General features: G+C 38.0%; 1 protein-coding gene and 2 long non-coding RNA genes across 11 annotated transcripts in view; 1 reads left to right on the top strand and 2 right to left on the bottom strand.

The window, feature by feature from the left end:
• LOC309485539 (protein phosphatase 3 catalytic subunit alpha) overlaps nt 1-18,429 on the top strand; it is a 248,401-nt gene that overhangs the window by 95,121 nt on the left and 134,851 nt on the right. The window lies entirely within an intron of this gene.
• Nucleotides 1,246-3,792, bottom strand: LOC309486436. The gene is made up of 2 exons (XR_014201544.1): nt 2,201-3,792; nt 1,246-1,722 (listed from the first exon to the last, which is right to left on the bottom strand). It is a non-coding gene; the product is annotated as an uncharacterized lncRNA (long non-coding RNA).
• On the bottom strand, nt 10,441-12,863 carry LOC309486393. Of its 7 annotated transcripts, none has more exons than XR_014201507.1 (3): nt 12,725-12,863; nt 11,110-12,020; nt 10,441-11,079 (listed from the first exon to the last, which is right to left on the bottom strand). It is a non-coding gene; the product is annotated as an uncharacterized lncRNA (long non-coding RNA). The 7 variants fall into 7 exon arrangements; XR_014201508.1 differs by having other exon boundaries at nt 11,120-12,020; XR_014201509.1 differs by having other exon boundaries at nt 11,132-12,020.

Here is an 18,429-nt window from a genome sequence, read left to right as displayed (position 1 = left end):
CTTTTCTTTTTTTTTTACAGATCGGGCTTTGGTCGGACTCGGCCTCATTTAGCTTCTCTCCTTTCATCGTGCCCATAATATACGCGCAGAGCGCAGGCTACTGTATGAAATATTGTTATATCGATAATATTATAAATATGCAACGCAATATGCGATTACGCGAGTAACGCGATGCGCATGCAATGCATTAGGTGACAGTTGACCATGCAGAGCATCAGGGAGAAGTTGGACCATGGGAAGTTACTAAAAGTTCCCAATACTCCCAATATAATTCCTTCTTTTTCTTCACAACACTCGCGAATAAACAGTGAATGAGCCTACTCAGTTCAACGGATTTTTATTTATTTATTATATTTGTATTCTTTAACGTTAGCCAGTTGGCGAAGAGTTCTTTGAAACGTTGTTCTTCAGTAAAGTTACTTAACATCAAAAAAAGGTAGGCCGTAAATCTTTATTTAGTGCTGGATCACATTTGGCTATATAATATTCTCTTCTGCATGCTTATGCATGCTTCTCTGTAATGGACAGTCTGTATTAATATTTGTGGGCATAATTGTCGGTGGTGGTAGTTATGTTTGAGGCCTATAATACAATTTTACGTAGTTGCGTGTGTGTATGTGTGCGTCTAGCAGAGACTGCGCGCATCAGAGAGTGCGCGTCAGAGAGACCTTCAAAGTGATATTGATGTTGGTCTCGTGTCGGGTTCAGGCTGAAAAATTGCAGACGTTTTCGGGCTGGGGCCGGATTAGGGCTTGAACACCACGGACCAGGTCTCGGTTAAGGCTGGATTTTTTGCCCCGTGTTTATTAGATATTCAGAGATGTGTTTAAATTATGATATAGATGTGTATTTGCTGAATGTTGACTGTAAATGAGAAAGCATTGTAGTCTAATTGTTTTCCTTTCTGTTACTAATAATATAAAAGCAAATGCTTTACTTTTTCACGTACCGTGCCTGGTTTGGGTGGTACAAGTGCTCCCTTAATGCCAAGCATGTCCTAGCAGCTATATCAAGGCAGCTAACAGCTCTACTTTCCACCTGCGGTCTTGTCAGTGACTGAGTGCTGTAATTACCTTAGCTGCTGTAGACACACAGTGGTTCAGGTTCTGCTTAATGTGGGTCAGTCACTGCGTGGGCTTAGTATCGGGCCACTGTGGGCGCTAAGTGTGTGAGGATAAAAGAGCATTTCACACATATTACAGGAGACACCAGGCTGAAGAGGTCCCTGTTCCTCGGGAGTTAAAATCTCTCTCTCTCTCTCTCTCTCTCTCTCTCTCTCTCTCTCTCTCTCTCTCTCTCTCTCTCTCTCTCTCTCTCTCTCTCACTCACTCACTCACTCACTCACTCACTCACTCAATCACTCACTCACTCACTCACTCTCTCTCTCTCTCTCTCTCTCTCTCTCTCTCTCTCTCTCTCTCTCTCTTTTTCTCTCTCTCTTTTTCTCTCTCTCTCTCTCTCTCTCTCTCTCTCTCTCTCTCTCTCTCTCTCTCTCTCTCTCTCTCTCTCTCTCTCACTCACTCACTCACTCACTCACTCACTCACACACACTCTCTGTGTAATCTCTCTTATTCTGTCTCTTCCCACTTTCCCTCCTGCTGGTAAAGTCTGCTTTGGCTTAAGTTGTGAATGACAGAGAAACTATTGAGTGAATACTACCCACACAAGTGGTAACTGTTTCGGAGTCATCTGACTCATTTTTGACACGGTTTCTATAGAAACCTAGCCTGGTAATACCAGACTCTGCTACTTCACTTTGCTTCGTATACAGAGTCTGGAAGGGCATAATAGAGAAGTGTTTTCTCTCTCGCGGGGGGGCGCTTGTCTGAAGTTTAAAATCATTGGTTACCCGTAAGCCAATCACATAACGTTTGGTTATGGCGTGTGTTATGCGCATGCTCAGCCTCATCTAACTTCCACTGTAAACGCATGTATGATGCAAAAACTAAACCATCGAGCGAAATACCGGAGTGAACATGGCTGTGAATGACTTTTGGAGATTATGTGAAGTAAATCTACGCATCCACGGTACAATCAGCGTCTACGTCACGGCTCTCAGCCCGCCCTCTGTTCGTTGATTGGCCCGGCTGTTTTCAGGCCGGTGGAAAACTGAAAGATAGGCTGCTATCTCAGACTGACTACAGGAGCGAAATGAAATTAGCGGAAGTAGGAAGTCTGACGTAGTCAGGCTAATAGAAACCGTGTTCAACAGTGATTCTCTTGTGATTGATGGACAGACATGAGTTGTTCAGAACACACCTCTTTGATTACACATCACAATGCCGCACCTCCTGAGAACCAGATTATTATTATTATTTTTTTTTATTTGTTTTTGCATTTAATATTTTTAAGGTCATTAGATTGCTTGGAGTAGCCTATATATATATAAATGTATTTTTGAAATAAATCCTATTCCAATGTTATGCTATGCCTTCTGTAGACGACACCAGGACCCATTTATTAATAGGCAAAAACAATGTATATATATTTTCATTCACCAGTAAATTTTTAGGTTTCAAGCTTTTTTAATCCAAACTTTGAATAAATATGATTCTCAACTATGTTATGAAAGATATAACAGAATGATTTGGTATACAATTTTACTTTATGCAATATGTATGTAAATATGGACATAAATTACATTCCTATTCCATGCAATGCATTTATACACTGTATCTAATTTGCATATTAATTTTGATAAGAATATCTCATATTTCATAAAAAAAATATTGATATATAGTTTCTTTCCATATTCACTTGTTGTTTCTCCAAAATGCCTGATATGCCATGATGTTAGTCCATGGTGTCCTCTACAGAGGTCATGTATGAAATCCATGCCATGTTTCGTAACAATGTCATATTCTGATTTGAAACCCCATAACATTTTTCTGAGATGTTGATTTCCGACCAATAATTAGAAAATGAGTTCGATTTAAATGATAATTTCAAAATATTATCATATTTCCATAAGATTGTTAAATCTGATCATTCTGTCATTTTTAAAAACCATGTAGAGTGATTTGTCATGGTTACACCTCCAAACATTTGGTATCTCTGCAAAGTCCGGAATGTGCTCTTTACAGGACATCCAGACTTAAAACTATGACATCTATGTTGTCAGAGAAATTTGCTAAAATATAATGTCCTCTACTACAGAGGAAAAAACGTTGTCACGATTCTCCCAATTTCAAACCTGGGTGTTCAGGAGCAGAAAAGAATCATTCATATTTTAAACTGGGGAGTTAGTTTTGAGTTCTGAAGCTTGAAGTATGTTTTTCATTGTAGAGTAACCTCTTATATGTGTAAATATCAAGAACATTTTAATTATCCATTTCATGACTCCTTTACGGCTGTTGAGGAGGTTGCTATTAAATATTGAATAATATTGAACAAAACTTCCACTCAGCTTGAGCAAAAATTTCACAGAGCTTTGTAGTCTGGTCCAGAATCCTGAGGCTGCCATACTGTTCAGCAACAAAGAGTATCCTGGGCAGGAAATATCTTCAATTGGATACTAGATCTGAAGATCTTTAAATATTGAACAGTATTGTGTGGTTGACACTAAAAGGTCCTAAAAATGCTAAAAGCATTAAAATTCCGCAATTATTTTTGAACTGAAAGTAATGACCAGTGTCAGCTTTAGATAATGTAAGATGATAGTTTCTTTGCAAGCTTTGCTTACAGAAAAGTAATGATTTGGTGTAAGAAACTGTGTGACAGTTTAATTGGCAGCTAGTAGCTAAAATGAATGTATTGCACAATTATATATATATATATATATAGAGAGAGAGAGAGAGAATACACAAAGCTGCATGGTTTGCAGTGTTGCAGGAGTCCTATATTGTGATATCATATCCTGTGTACCGTATTCTGGCAGTGTCTGAAATTTTGCATGCTCAAAACTTGGGTTGGGTTGAAAATATTGATTTCTCGATTTTCATTTTTATGAACAGATATTGATTCTTAAAAGGTTAGGTCAACCAAAAAATGCTAATTGGCTGTTAATTTACTTGAAGATGTATATCTCTTTTTTTCTTCAGTAGAACGGTAAAGAAGATTTTTAGCTGAAACCGTAGTCCTTGGTGATTCATACATAGTCAATGGCTACCGTCACTTTGAGAGTCAAAAACACATATACAGACAAAACAAAATTAATACCCGTGGCTCCTGACAATACATTGAGGTAAAAGTTTTGCCTGTTGATGTTTGTTTTTTTTTACTCTCAAAGTGACTGTTACCATTGACTTGCATTATATGAATCACTAAGAACCATGGCTTCAGCTAGACATCTTCTTTACATTTCTACTAAAGAGGAAATGTTTTCAGGGGTAAACTATCCGTTTAAATCCCAAGAATCAATATTTTAGTCTATGCTGTTTTCAGTTGATGTGTAAACAAAACTTCACTAAACATTATTTGCAGCGCACCTACCATCCAACAAGTAACAGAGATTGTTTTGGCTTTACAGCAGCTCTAGAATAAAGTTATTGTTATTAACAAAGATCATTAGTTATTAACGCTTACACGACACCGTTCTAACAGAAAACCCTTAACGCGCTTGGCCCGCTCATTCGCACAACAACAGTGCCTGGTGGCTCGAGAATGCAAACCTTAAAATAGGTTCCAAGGTTATCTCTGCGCAAACTTCAACAAATCGCAATATGCTTTGTTACTTTTGTCTCAGCTGACAAAATTTAAATTAAAATAGCTGCAAGCCGCGATTAGGCCCAAGCACTGGCACCAACACTACCCTGGTGGATTTAGGAAAACAGTTAAAGCAGGTAAATATAAAATATGACTTGAAAATGCCACATTTACTGCAGCCAGCTGGTGCCACTATGATCGCAAACCACAATTGCCATATCCATGAGATCATTTAAATTTAGATAATTTCATATGATGTCATATGATTTCATAGGTCAATTTCAAATACAAAAAGTATTTATCTTAAGGTCTTTTTTAATATTTGTATTAACCTAATTATTAAACTAAATATATAAACTGTTGTGAGTGCGATACAAATAAAAAGTTTGTATTTGATTTTATTTATTTATTTAATCTAGATGTCACTAATCTGCCAATTTTTCACTAAAATGTACTGTATTAATTGAAAAAGAATAAAATGTGTTTTTTTCTAATATTTGTATTTTATGTAGAAGTGGTGTATCATTTAGAGGTAAATTTTGCAATGCACAAAGGCACTATGGAACATATGAGAGACTTTCTTTTTTGTCATTCATTTTATCCCTCGCAATGGCAACATAATTCAAGATATCCAATATCCATTCAGCTCTGCAGCAAACAGTGTCTGCAGTGTTCCGTCATCCAGCTAAGTTGATTTTTCATCCAGTAGAGTCCAATCAGTAATATTGCTGAATATTAAGTGTCCCCAACTAAGCAAGCCAGCGACGACATTGGCAAGGAACCCAAAATCCATCAGATGAATTGAGAAAAAAACCTTGGAAGAAACCAGGCTCAGTCAGGGGCCAGTTCTTCTCTGGCCAACGGACGAACACAGTGTGATTTATAATTCAGGCTGCATCACAAGTCAGAAGTCAGATTGTGGATCGATACTAGCATTCAAAATATTTTATTCAGTTCCTTCTGCTTGAAGATCGGATTCATCACGCTGGTCTGTGCAGAGGACTTGTCTGGTTATTGTGGGCTTTGCTGAGGATCTGACCTAAGGCTGTTGTGACGACGAGTTCTTCACATAGGCTTGTTCTAGTTGGCACGGTCTGACATTCAGGGATGCGTTGTGGTCGTGTCTAGGTGCAGGTCCAACATCTGATCTGGAAACGACCCGGATCTGGCTGACTACGGTAACCTCGGGATAAGGATGAGACAGACAGACTTATATTAGCGTAGATGTCATTCTTCTTACGATGTAACAAGCACATCTGGTGTTAAAGTGTTCATGGTTCTGGTTCAGCTAATTTAGGCAGCCTATAACAATCCTTTAATGGATTTGATCTGATCGAATTGTGAAATGGGTGTCAATGCCCAGCCCTACTCAAAGCATAATGTGACTGAAGGAAAGTAGATTAGTGCAGGATTGAGCGGCCCAGGGATTGCATTAAAGCTGCAGTTAATGATTATTTTGATAATGTAGTCATCTGGTAATTTTTTCGGTTAATTGGATTAAAAAAATCATAATATTAATTACAAAATACAAATTTGAATACAATTACTAAATTGTTTTTCCACATCCTCCAAACAGTATGTAGTATCTAGTAGTATCATATAGTATCTGGAATGGAGCAAGATACTTTTTATGTACATATTTCAGATACTGTCCTGCTCCAAACATGAACCAACACTGTTGTATGTGCACATATTTCATCAGGTCTTGTTCAAATTAAATATAGATGTGCAAAGAAGGATTTGTTGTTAGTTCTAAGTATAATTTATTTAAGTATTTTATTTGTTCATGATTATTGTTAGTAGTCTCTACTAAGATTTTTTTTTTTTTTTTTTTTTGTCCAGTCATATTTTTGTTTTTGATTTGTCTGAATAATGAGTGGGATGCAAGTCTGTGTTTTTCACGAGTCTTTTTAAAATCTGAGGTGTAAACGAACAGGCTAAAACGGGGGTTTCATGACACTTTAATGACCTATTATGCCTATAATTTATTATACCATTCCCTAAATGGCCCTTTTTGGGTAGAGGGCCCTTTTTGGGCCCTTTAGGGTTTTTGTGTTTGTGTCTTTAAATGCTAATGAGCTGCTGCTCCCCACCCCACTTTCTAGAAGAGGGCGGTGCCTTTACACCTCATACTGTCCGCAAATCCTGCTTTGTATTAACCCTCATTTATGAAGCAGTCTAACATAAAATGGTTAGAAACTATAAGTATTTAGCTTTTTTTTGGGTGCATTCTCTAATAAAATTACTCCACTTCCTCTTCCATGGCTCAGAAGCCGGGAATATATGAAGACTCTTATGATAATTGTTACAGCCAACATTTGAATTGCTTAACATGTATCTGAGACATTCTCGTGTTAACAGTTGCTGCTCTAGTGAGGAGAAAAACATGGTGGACTGTGTCCGGTTCACTCTGGAGAGGAACTATTCTAATTGGGCAGAGTCCACCAGTCGTGAGTGGGGCCTGTTCCATTGTACATTACAATGGGTTGAAAACACGAACGATAGTTTTTAGAAACTGTTTCTGATTTATGGGGAATTTAAAAAAGGATTGAGTGGATTTTTACTATTATAGGGTGGTTGTGTACACAATTCTGGGTAACACTTTATTTTACAGTGTCCTTGTTGCATGTTACATGTAGTTACTGTAGTAATAACTATAAATTATCCATAATTACATGTAACTACCCCTAAACCAGCGGTGGACGAAGTACACAACTTCCTTGAGTGGAAGTACAGATACAACTGGTCAAATATTACTCCGTTACAAGTAAAAGTTGTAAAGTCAGATTTTTAGTGAAGTAAAAATACAGAAGTACTCATTTTTAAAAGTACTTAAGTATCAAAAGTGAAAAGTAAATGTCAATGCATTGTTTTATTATTGTTGCATTGTTGTATGTAATACTTACAGTACCTTATGCCTCTGAATCTATGCCTGCCTACCCTTATATCAATATCAAATTTATTTCTAGAACACAGTTCCAGTACACTGCAAAAAAAGGTAAAAAACAAAGATATATAATATATATATAAAATTAAAATAAATAATACAAAAAAATCTTAAATCATGAGGCATTTACTAGATGACTTCGATGCAAGTTGATATTATGTCTTGTTTTCTTTGGGGGAAAAATCGATATGAAGTGAGTTTTTGCTTAAAATAAGCAAAACTATCTGCCAATGGGGTAAGAGAAATAATCGTGTTTCCGTTTGAATTAAGATTATTTTTCTTACCTCATTGGCAGATAATTTTGCTTGTGAGTAAAAAGTACGATATTTGTCTTTCAAGTGTAGTGAAGTTAAAGTATGGTTTCCCGAAAAAATAATACTCAAGTAGTACAAATACTCAAAAAGTATAGTACAGTACTCAGGTAAATCTACTTTGTTATTGTCCACCTCTGCCCTAAACCAAACCTCAATCCTAACCCTAATCCTATAGTAAGTGCATGTTACAAGTATGTTAATAATTATTATTACACAGTACTTAAATGCATATTTACACTGTAAAATGGACACCTTAAAATAAAGTGGAATACAATTCTGAAAGTTGTGTTTTGCTTTGTAAAGTTGGCTCCAATCAGAGAAATAATGTTTATCATCTGCTCTGCACTCATCTTGAAGTATTTCAAGTGCCCCTCAAGTCGAATTTTCACCTACTGTGATTGACTGAGTACACCCAAACACTGCATCGTCTTCGTAACCTTCAGAGCTATGGATAAAGCGATATGGTCTTCTTTGTCTACAACTAACACTACATGGAAAACAAAGAGAATGAATGGAGAGCATTATTATACAAACGGCTTCCAGTGTGAAAGCACAATGGGCATGTGTAGCTTCTGCTCTGCTTATGCATCCAGTGTGAAACATGTGTGAGTCATGCACTGAGGAAAATGTGTTTCACACATTAGGTTTAAGAATAAGAAATGCATTATTCACTGCTGTAAAGTGAGGTAACTGGCAAATGTTGTTTGTGCATTGTGTGCAGAAAGATTAATCGCTAATTGAATTCAGTGTCGATTAACTGTGTAAAAATGTTGTAGTTAACTCTAAGCCATGTTCAGCCATACTCAATTTGAAGTCCATTGATGTAATACTGTACTTTGTGTGTCCTATTTAAAGCTGGATTATTTGGATTTTAAGCTTTTTAACTTGGTTGAGGTCCTGTAGGGATAAACACAAATTTTGCCATACATTTCCTTATCCCGTATGATCATGTTACGTCCACTTCCTCCCTTTGCAGTCCCTTGAGATGGTCGGAAGCGAGGGGAAACTCTTGGATACAACTAGATGTCAGGCTTCATTTACATAACTGTGTGGAATTTAAGCATACTTGAAAGCAGAATTCCACCTCTTGGAAGTATAGAAAAGAAAAGGGAACCTTGCCATTGTGTCACTGTTTTTGAAAGAGCTTAGATTCCCTCAGGCCACAATAGTATTTTTCCACAGTGCTATCTGTGATTGGATACATTTAAATGACATGTTAATAATATAGAGTCAGATCAGAATAAAATTTCCATTATTATTCAAGGACTTAAAGGGATAATTCACCACAAAAATGTGTATTCTCTCACCATTTGCTCACCTCATATCATTCCAAACCTGCATGACTGTCTTCTGTTGGACACAAAAGAATATATTTTCAAAAAAATTCTGTTTATTTTGTCTATACAATGAGAGTCATCGGGGTCCAGTGTTATTTTAGAACAGTGGTTCTCAACCTTTTTTTCCACTGGGCCACACTATGGTCCAAGTGCAAATCTCACGGGGTGAATATAATTTGCGTATGACATCACTAATGCAAACCAACCAGATTTAATGTGATGGTATTAGCAGATAATATTAGAAATATTATGGTACCTAGACAATTACATGTATTATTATTATTATTATTATTATTATTATTAGAGAGTATAATTCTATTCACCATTAATAGGGCACCTGCTGTTGTCGGGAGCTGACCAATTTGGTTAATTTTGTCTCGAAAGTAGTTACAGTACAGCTCAAGTTGTGAATAAGTTTCAGTCTGTAAGACACGCATGGAAGCGTGACTTGATGCGCATGTTGCAGAAAATGTGCATTCACAAATATATGTTGATCCAAATATTGAAAGCACTTTTGAACGTAATAATCTGAGGTTCTATCCAGGGATGTTTCGCCCGTGCTGTGTGGTACAGGTAGCCTATTTCCTCTTGCCTAAACATCCATCAATTCATCTTCAAGTGAGTGGCAGGGCAAACCAAGAGTTGCAGCCGAGTCCTTGAATTTTTTATTTTATTTTTTCACAGGGAAAGTGAATGGATGAAATCTAATGAAATGTCCAGCAAATTTTAGTTACTCAAAAAAAAAAGAGAGATTAATTTTTCTTGCATTTGATTGACAGTTGTAACAAATCTTTCTCTCTGTTGTTTGTCCAAAACACCCTCATACGTGTAATTCAGTAGTGGGAAATGAGTTAAATCACCATCTTTGAGTTGTGCAGTGTACAGTCCTAACCTCATTTTGAAACTCTCAGCACAGCCCAACAGGTTATCAATATGTTTTCCATCACCTGGAAGTTACAGGTTCAGCTTGTTTAGGTGAACTCAAATTTCTCTCCCTCGCCAATGTCATAAAGAAAGTGAACTATCTTGGGGAGTACAACCAGAAAGTGACCTAGCCATCTCACTGTGAAGAACGAGGTCTCTGTAGGCACGGTCCAATTTGTCCAACAATGCAATAAAACGGCGATAAATTACTAGAGCCCGACCGATACATCGGTGGGCCGATATTATCGGCCGATATTAGGCATTTTCCAAACTATCGGTATCGGCATTTACAATGGCTGATAAATGAATATTTAAAAAATAAAATAAAAGCGGACGAAACACCCTTCAACCATGTTATGAGTGTTGGCGCTGCATAGTTTGTCCACCAGAGGGCACTATACAAGGAAGATCGCTAACATCAATGAGCTTGGAAATCACAACGAACTTATTCTGCCTAAATAAAGTAATGATTACTGTATTTATAACTAGCATATCTGTAGTTCCAGTCTCTGCATTGTAAAATGTAAGTTAGGCACGCGAGGAGTGAACATTTAGACATAGAGAAAAAGTATCAAACATAGCCTGTGCATAAAAGTTAGCTTTTCTTTTACACGTGTGTGAAATCCAAGTGTGCGTTGCTGACTTCGTTTAGCCGCAGCATTAATGAGTCACATAATGTATTTAGTGCATCACTAAGTAGTAGATTTTAGAAGGCAGGCAGCAAATGATGATTGAAAATGGTTTGTTGTAGCTTGATGGAATAGATGGATAGAATTAAAAGAGTGCAGGTAAAGGGATAAGCAAGTTGACATTGTAATTATAAGGTAGCTTATAACATTGACATTTGGCAGACGCTTTTATCAAAAGCGACTTACATTGCATTTCAAGGTACACATTTACAATCTTATCAGTTCTTCACACACACACACACACACACACACACACACACACACACACACACACACACACACACACACACACACACACACACACACACACACACACACATTATTACATAATTGAATTATTACTGTCAATATTAATAATAATAGTTGACTTTTTTTTGTTCAAATGACTTTAAGTTTCATATCTTAAGTTTGTATTTTTATACATTATATTTATCAGAACTTTAATATATTCTGTTCTGTTGTGACAATAAAACAAACAAGTTTATTTTTAAACTGCATTATCATATTATTTTAGTAAGGCTGAGGACTCTTAAATAACGACAAACAACTAATGTTAGGGAAATCTGTTCATGTTTTGTTACGCGTTTCTGGATTTAAAAAATATATATATATATATCGCCGATATATCGGAATATTGGATTTTTAAATCACCAAATATTTGTATCGGTATCGGCCTTAAAAATCCTTTATCGGTCGGGCTCTATAAATTACAGGGCGTGCTTGGATGTGTCTGTGTCCATACAGTGTCCATAACCTTCATGAGGTATTCATCAGCTAACTTGCTGCATAGTGCTTGCTGGTGCACAATACAGTGAAATTACAAGAAGTCAGTCACATTTCAGCAACAAGACCCTTGTGTTTTTCCGTCATTGAGGGTGCACCATCAGTAGTGATGGAGACAACTGAGGATGCCAGTATGTTCATGTCTTTGCATGTTTCACTAAGTGCTATGAATGTCTTCGCCCCTTGTTCACATATCTCACCCAAATGCAAAGCTGAGCAATGCCTCTGATGTATGTTGATTCATCCACAACCAAACTGAGTGCTGAAGCAGTGGCTAGCTTAGTTTTTAGTTGTTCTGTTAAGTTCTCAGACATTTCTGAAATATTTCTGAAGGCATAACTGTGTCATTACTGAGCAGTATACTTTTCATCCTGCGGATTATCTTGGGCTACGTTCACACTGCAGGCTGAAACGACCCAATTCCGATTTTTTTGCCCCTATGCGACCTGTATCTGATCTTTTCATGACAGTCTGAACGACACAGATCCGATCTTTTCAAATGCGACCCAGGCCACTTGGGTATGTGGTCCCAAATCCGATACATATCCGATCTTTTCAAATGCGACTTCAGTCTGAACGGCCAGGTCGCATTTATCCGACCCGCACGTCATTGATACGCGAAAAACGTCATAATCCTGCGTTGAAGTAGTCGTCGGTTTGAAAACGGACTGCATATTCGTCGAGCTGAGGTAAATCTGCCGAACGGGTCGACCTCGACGAGCCCGTTAATAAAAAAAAGCCCACGGCCATTATATATACGTTATGTTAACTTATTTTTGCTGAATCTGATATTAGATAGGTCAGCGGCTGCTGTCTGGCTCTTGTGTAACGGTCGCTGCGCGCGCTCGTGTGTGTGTGTGAGAGAGAGAATCACAGTTAAAGTTTAGCTACTTCCGCAAACAAAAAGTGACGTCGTTGACCGTTGAGTACTCTTCTGCGCATGCGAGTCACTTCTGGGTCATTTCACGTTCACACAGGAGATCACAAAAGGTCGCATTTAATTGGAAATGTGAACGGCCTTGCAAAAAAATCGAATTTTTTCAAAAAATCGGAATTGAGCATTAAGCCCTGCAGTGTGAACGTAGCCTTGCTTTTTTTGCTCAGATCCTCAAAAAGACGTTGTGATTCCAGAAAACAGTTTTAACTAGTTCTCCATCACTAAATGGCAAGGAACCATGGCATTGAAAATTGAATATATCACGGCCTGGGATACTTTTAAGCTAGCTTTAATTTTCAGTTCAACATATTCAGTTCAGCAATCAAATTTTTTTCAAGACTAGTTTCCTTGAGAGCTCTTTCCTAAGATCCAGGTGGATATTTCTTGTCAAATGTTGCATGGGCAGTATCTAAATGTCTTTTGACATTGTAGGTTTTGCATATGGCCAGTACTTTACATCAGAGCAAACAGAAAGGTTGCCCATTTTTTTCATTGACATCAAACCGATTCTTCCATTCTTCGAGCACTCTTCTACCTTCGCTGCTGATGCTATGACTCTTCTTGTTTGCATGTGTTACTTCATTGGTATTTTTCTCATTTAGTCTTTCTCCTCTAAGAACAACTTTGTCCATTTTGATCCCTAATTTAAAACTAATGGTTGCTGATGACTGTTGAAATTCTGCCAAAGCGCCCTCTTGTAAAGCCCCTTTCACACAGCGCGATGATCCCGGCAAATTGCCAGAAATTCTGTGTCAAGTCAAGTCATCTTCATTTATATAGCGCTTTTAACAATGTAGATTGTTCCAAAGCAGCTTTACATTGATAATAGGAAATTAACGTAAAGTGTTTTGGCTTTATAGCAGCTCTAGAATAAAGTTATTGTCCAGCTAAAGTTAGTTTGATTGATTCACTTCCGTCGCACTCGCAACGATCATTAGTTATTAACTTAGGGGCCGCTAACACGACACCGTTTTAACAGAAAACTCTTAAGTTCTTTCTGCGCAAACTTCAAAAACGCAAACCAGTGAGAACGTCGATGGCGTACACAAATGCGTATTACGAGTTCAGTCTATAGGTGTGAGCATTTGAATATATGTGCGCAGGCGTGTAGTCCTTCCCTACAAATCAACCCTCAACATACAACTTGTCTGGCCTTAAAATTAATAATACAGAATTTTTATCACTTCCACGTAGCCATGCGAACCGGAATTATCTGTTTTATCTGTAGATAGGTAAAGGTAGGGGAGGGAGGCCTTCCCAGGGGAGAGACTAGTTGACATTTCAGGACTGCGCTGTCGTCGCGTCCAGGCGCAGGTCCCTCATCAGATCTGGATACAGCCTGGATCCGGCGGACTGTGGTAAACCTCGGGGTAAACTGAGAGACTAATATTAGTGTAGACGCCATTCTTCTTATGATGTGACGAGTACATCAGGATTTATGGGAAGTGTTCCCGGTTCCGGCTGACCTAATCTATGCAGCCTAACATTGAATTATAAAAGTCTATTATGAGTTATGTGTATGCTAGGTCAAAGAGATGTGTTTTTAGTCTAGCTTTGAACTGACAGAGTGTGTCTGCTTCCCGGACAATGTTAGTAAGACTGTTCCAGAGTTTTGGTGCTAAATAGGAAAAGGATCTACCGCCAGCAGTCGATTTTGATATTCTAGGTATTATCAACTGGCCGGAATTTTGAGATCGCAATAGACGTGAAGGACTATAATGCGTTAAGAGCTCGCTCAAGTACTGTGATTTGTAAGTAATCAGCAATATTTAAAAATGTATACGATGTTTAATAACAGTGCAGTGTTGACATAACTGGGCTAATATGGTCATACTTCCTGGTTCTGGTAAGAACTGGAGCTGCTGCGTTTTGGACCTGCTGTAATTTGTTTATTAAGCATGCAGGGCAACCACCCATAATAGCATTACAATAATCTAGCCTTGATGTCATGAACTTTCCATTTAAGATGGAAAAATGCGGTTTTACAGATACTAGATTGAAATGAAAGATTGGTATCAAAGAGCACACCCAGGTTCCTAACTGACGACGAAGACTTGACAGGGCAGCCATCAAGTGTTAGACAGTATTCTAGATTATTACATGAGGAAGTTTTTTGTCCAATAATTAGAATCTGCAGAATTTGCAGACGATACTACTGTGGTAGGACTCATTGACAGCAATAATGAAACTGCCTATAGGGATGAGGTGAGAAATTTGATCATGTGGTGCCGAAGAAATAATCTGTCCCTTAATGTGGGGAAAACTAAGGAGGTCATCATAGATTTTAGAAGAAATAAACCCACACATACACCTGTCTACATAAATAACTCTGCAGTTGAAATTGTTAATATTTTTACGTTTTTAGGCATTCATATTTCAGACTCCCTTTCATGGTCTTTCCATATCACCTGTGCCATTAAAAAGGCACACCAGAGGCTTTACTTCTTGAGGTGTCTCAAGAAATATGGTATGTCACTTAACATTTTTAAAAAAATGTACCGCTGTACAATTGAGAGTATATTGACAGGTAATATTACAGTGTGGTTTGGCAGAGCTACTTCAAGTGAATTGAATCTTCTGACAAAGGTGGTTAAAATTGCATAAAAAATGATTGGGGTTCCACTGGAATCACTCCAGGACATTTATTGGAAACGCAGCACTGGGAAGGCATTGGGTATTATATAGGATGTTAGTCATCCGGCACATAGTCTCTTCTCCCAACTCCCATCAGGGAGACGGTTGCAGAGCATCCCAACGCGTACATCACGTTTTAGGGACAGTTTTTATCCACAGGTTGTAAGGCTACTGAACGATAGTGCAAGAGGAAGGAGGGTTGAGGTTTGAGCTGATGTTTTAAATTTAATTAAATTTTTATATTACCTTATTTATTGATTGGTGCTGAGAGAGTGCTAAGGCACATTGTATTTCATTGCTGTGGTACTCTGTACGAATATGCATATGACAATAAACTAGGAAATTACTAGTCATCCAATTTTTTATATCAGCTATGCATTCCGTTAATTTTGTGAATTGGTAAGTTTCGTCAGGGCGTGAAGAAATATAGAGCTGAGTATCATCAGCATAACAGTGAAAACTAATGCCATGCTTCCTAATGATATCTCCCAAGGGTAGCATGTACAGAGTGAAAAGCAACAGTCCTAGTACTGAGCCTTGTGGTACGCCATACTGAACTTGTGGTCGATGAGACATCTCTTCATTTACTGCTACAAACTGATAACGGTCAGATAAGTATGATTTAAACCATGCTAATGCAATTCCACTAATGCCAACACAATTTTCGAGTCTTTTCGATTTAACGAGTTTAACAAATTCTTCCTCTTAGGGACACTACAATGTGATGCCTGATGTGATACTGTAGTAGACGGTTGCATAGTTATAATTTTCTCCCTGATATTATCAATCTTATAAGTGAAGAAGTTCATAAAGTCATTACTGCTGTGCTGCTTGGAAACTTCTGGGCCTGAAGCTTTATTTTCCGTTAGTTTAGCCACTGTCTCAAATAAATACCTAGGGTTTTGTTTATTTTCTTCTAATAGGGTTGACAAATAAGCAGATCTAACAGCTTTTAAGGCCTCTCTGTATGCAATCGAGCTCTCTTTCCATGAAATGCGAAATACCTCTAGTTTTGTTTTCTTCCAATTGCGCTCCATTTTTCTGGCTGCTCTCTTAAGGGCCCGAGTGTGCTCGTTGTACCACGGCGTTGGACTATTTTCTTTAATCTTCTTTAAGCGCAACGGAGCAACTGTGTCTAAAGTGCTGGAAAAGAGAGAGTTAAAAGTTTCTGTCGCAATATCGAGTTCTTCTAAGCTATCTGGGATGCTGAGATGATGAAACTGATCAGGAAGATTATTAATAAAGCAATCTTTAGTGGCAGAAGTGATAGGTCTAACATATTTGTAACATGGAGTCGGCTTTGCAGCCTTGGCTAAATTAAGTTTACACGAGATCAGATAATGATCTGAGATGTCATCGCTCTGCTGCAGAATTTCAACGGCATCAACATTGATTCCGTGTGATAATATTAGATCTAGGGTATGATTACGACAATGAGTAAGTCCTGACACGTGTTGTCTAACTCCAACAGAGTTAAGAATGTCTTTAAATGCCAATCCCAATGCATCTTTTTCGTTATCTACATGTATATTAAAATCACCAACAATTATGACTTTATCTGCAACCAGTACTAATTCTGATAGAAAGTCAGCAAATTCTTTGATAAAGTCTGTATGGTGCCCTGGTGGCTTGTATACAGTAGCCAGCACAAATCTCAAACGTGATTTATCATTTACACTATATATTGCTATATTAAGCACCAACACTTCAAAATAATTATATCTGAAACTAGACTTCTAAGTAATTTTAAAAATATTACTATAAATTACAGCAACACCTCCCCCTTTGCCTTTCAGACGAGGTTCATGTTTATAACAGTAATCTTGCGGGGTGGTCTCATTTAAAGTAATGTAATCGTTTGGTTTTAGCCAGGTTTCTATCAAACACAGCACATCTAGATTATAGTCTGTAATCATATCATTAGCAATAAGTGCTTTTGAAGTAAGGGATCTAATATTCAGCTACCCAAGTTTTATCATTTGCTCATTTGCTCATTTGTATTATATCTGTTTTTTTATTTGTTGAACATCAATTACATTTTTACCCTTAGATGGGTTTGGAAGTTTTTTGTATGTCCTAATTCGGGGAACAGACACAGTCTCTATATGATGATATCTAGGTGAAAGAGGCTCTATGTGATGGGATTTATCTGACCTTGGTGACGTGAGACAGCTAGCAGACGGTCGGTTTAGCCAGTCTGTCTGCTTCCAGACCTGAGCCCCAGATTGTCATGTTTGAGCTCTAAGACTATGTGCCATATTACTAGAGAGAAGAGCAGCACCATCCCAGGAGGGATGAATACCATCTCTTTTCAACAGGTCAGGTCTGCCCCCAAAACTTTTCCAATTGTCTAAGAATTCTATATTATTTTGCGGACACCACTTAGACAACCAGCCATTGAGTGAGGACAATCTACTAAGTATCTCATCACTCCTGCGAACAGGAAGGGGGCCAGAGCAAATTACAGTGCCTGACATTGTACTTGCGAGTTACATCGTACACACCTCTTTAACATTAATTTTGGTGATCTCCGACTGGCGGAGTCGTGAACGCAAACACGACCCGGGATTGATGACGGCATCGATTCCGGGTTGGGGACCTAGTAACATTGCCGTGTTCAGTCCCGGGACGCGCGCTGTGTGAACAAAAGCCGTAATAATGCCGTATATGGATGACGCTGAAGCCGGGATCGTTCGCCAGCTAGTGAAACGATACGTAGGGCGCAAGTTTATGATCGAATCAGAGAAAAAAATGCACAAGCGTGGTTTCTCGAGAGAGAAATCGCAGCTCATAAGCAAACTTAAGACGCTGCTGAGACATTACAAGTCACATCGATGTCACGTGTCTTTACGGGATTTTTACGGGTTGTGTGTGAACGCACTCTCTGATTCCGGAAAATCACTGGCTGTGTGAATGAACCAAAATCAAACGAACCCGGGTCAAATCCCGGGTCACTTTATCCATGTATTTTCCGGAATCTCTGTGTGAAAGGGGCTTAAGTGTTCGTTAACTGCATAATTGCGTTAGTACATAGTAGGTCTGCACATGTCTGAAAATAATATATGATCACAACACAAAAAATATTTTATATCTCAAAAAACAGTTAAAACTTATATTTGTCAAAGACTCAGAAAATCAAGTTTTTAATGTTGTGTCTGTGATGTTTTTAATATGCTCTAAAGTGCCCTTATTATGCTATTTTAAAGGCTCCTGATTTTGT

This window comes from Leuciscus leuciscus (assembly GCF_965113295.1).
Source record: "Leuciscus leuciscus genome assembly, chromosome: 2".
Lineage (NCBI taxonomy): Eukaryota > Metazoa > Chordata > Actinopteri > Cypriniformes > Leuciscidae > Leuciscus > Leuciscus leuciscus.
Note: the sequence above shows the minus strand (reverse complement) of the source record. Positions and strands in the feature narration are given on the sequence as shown.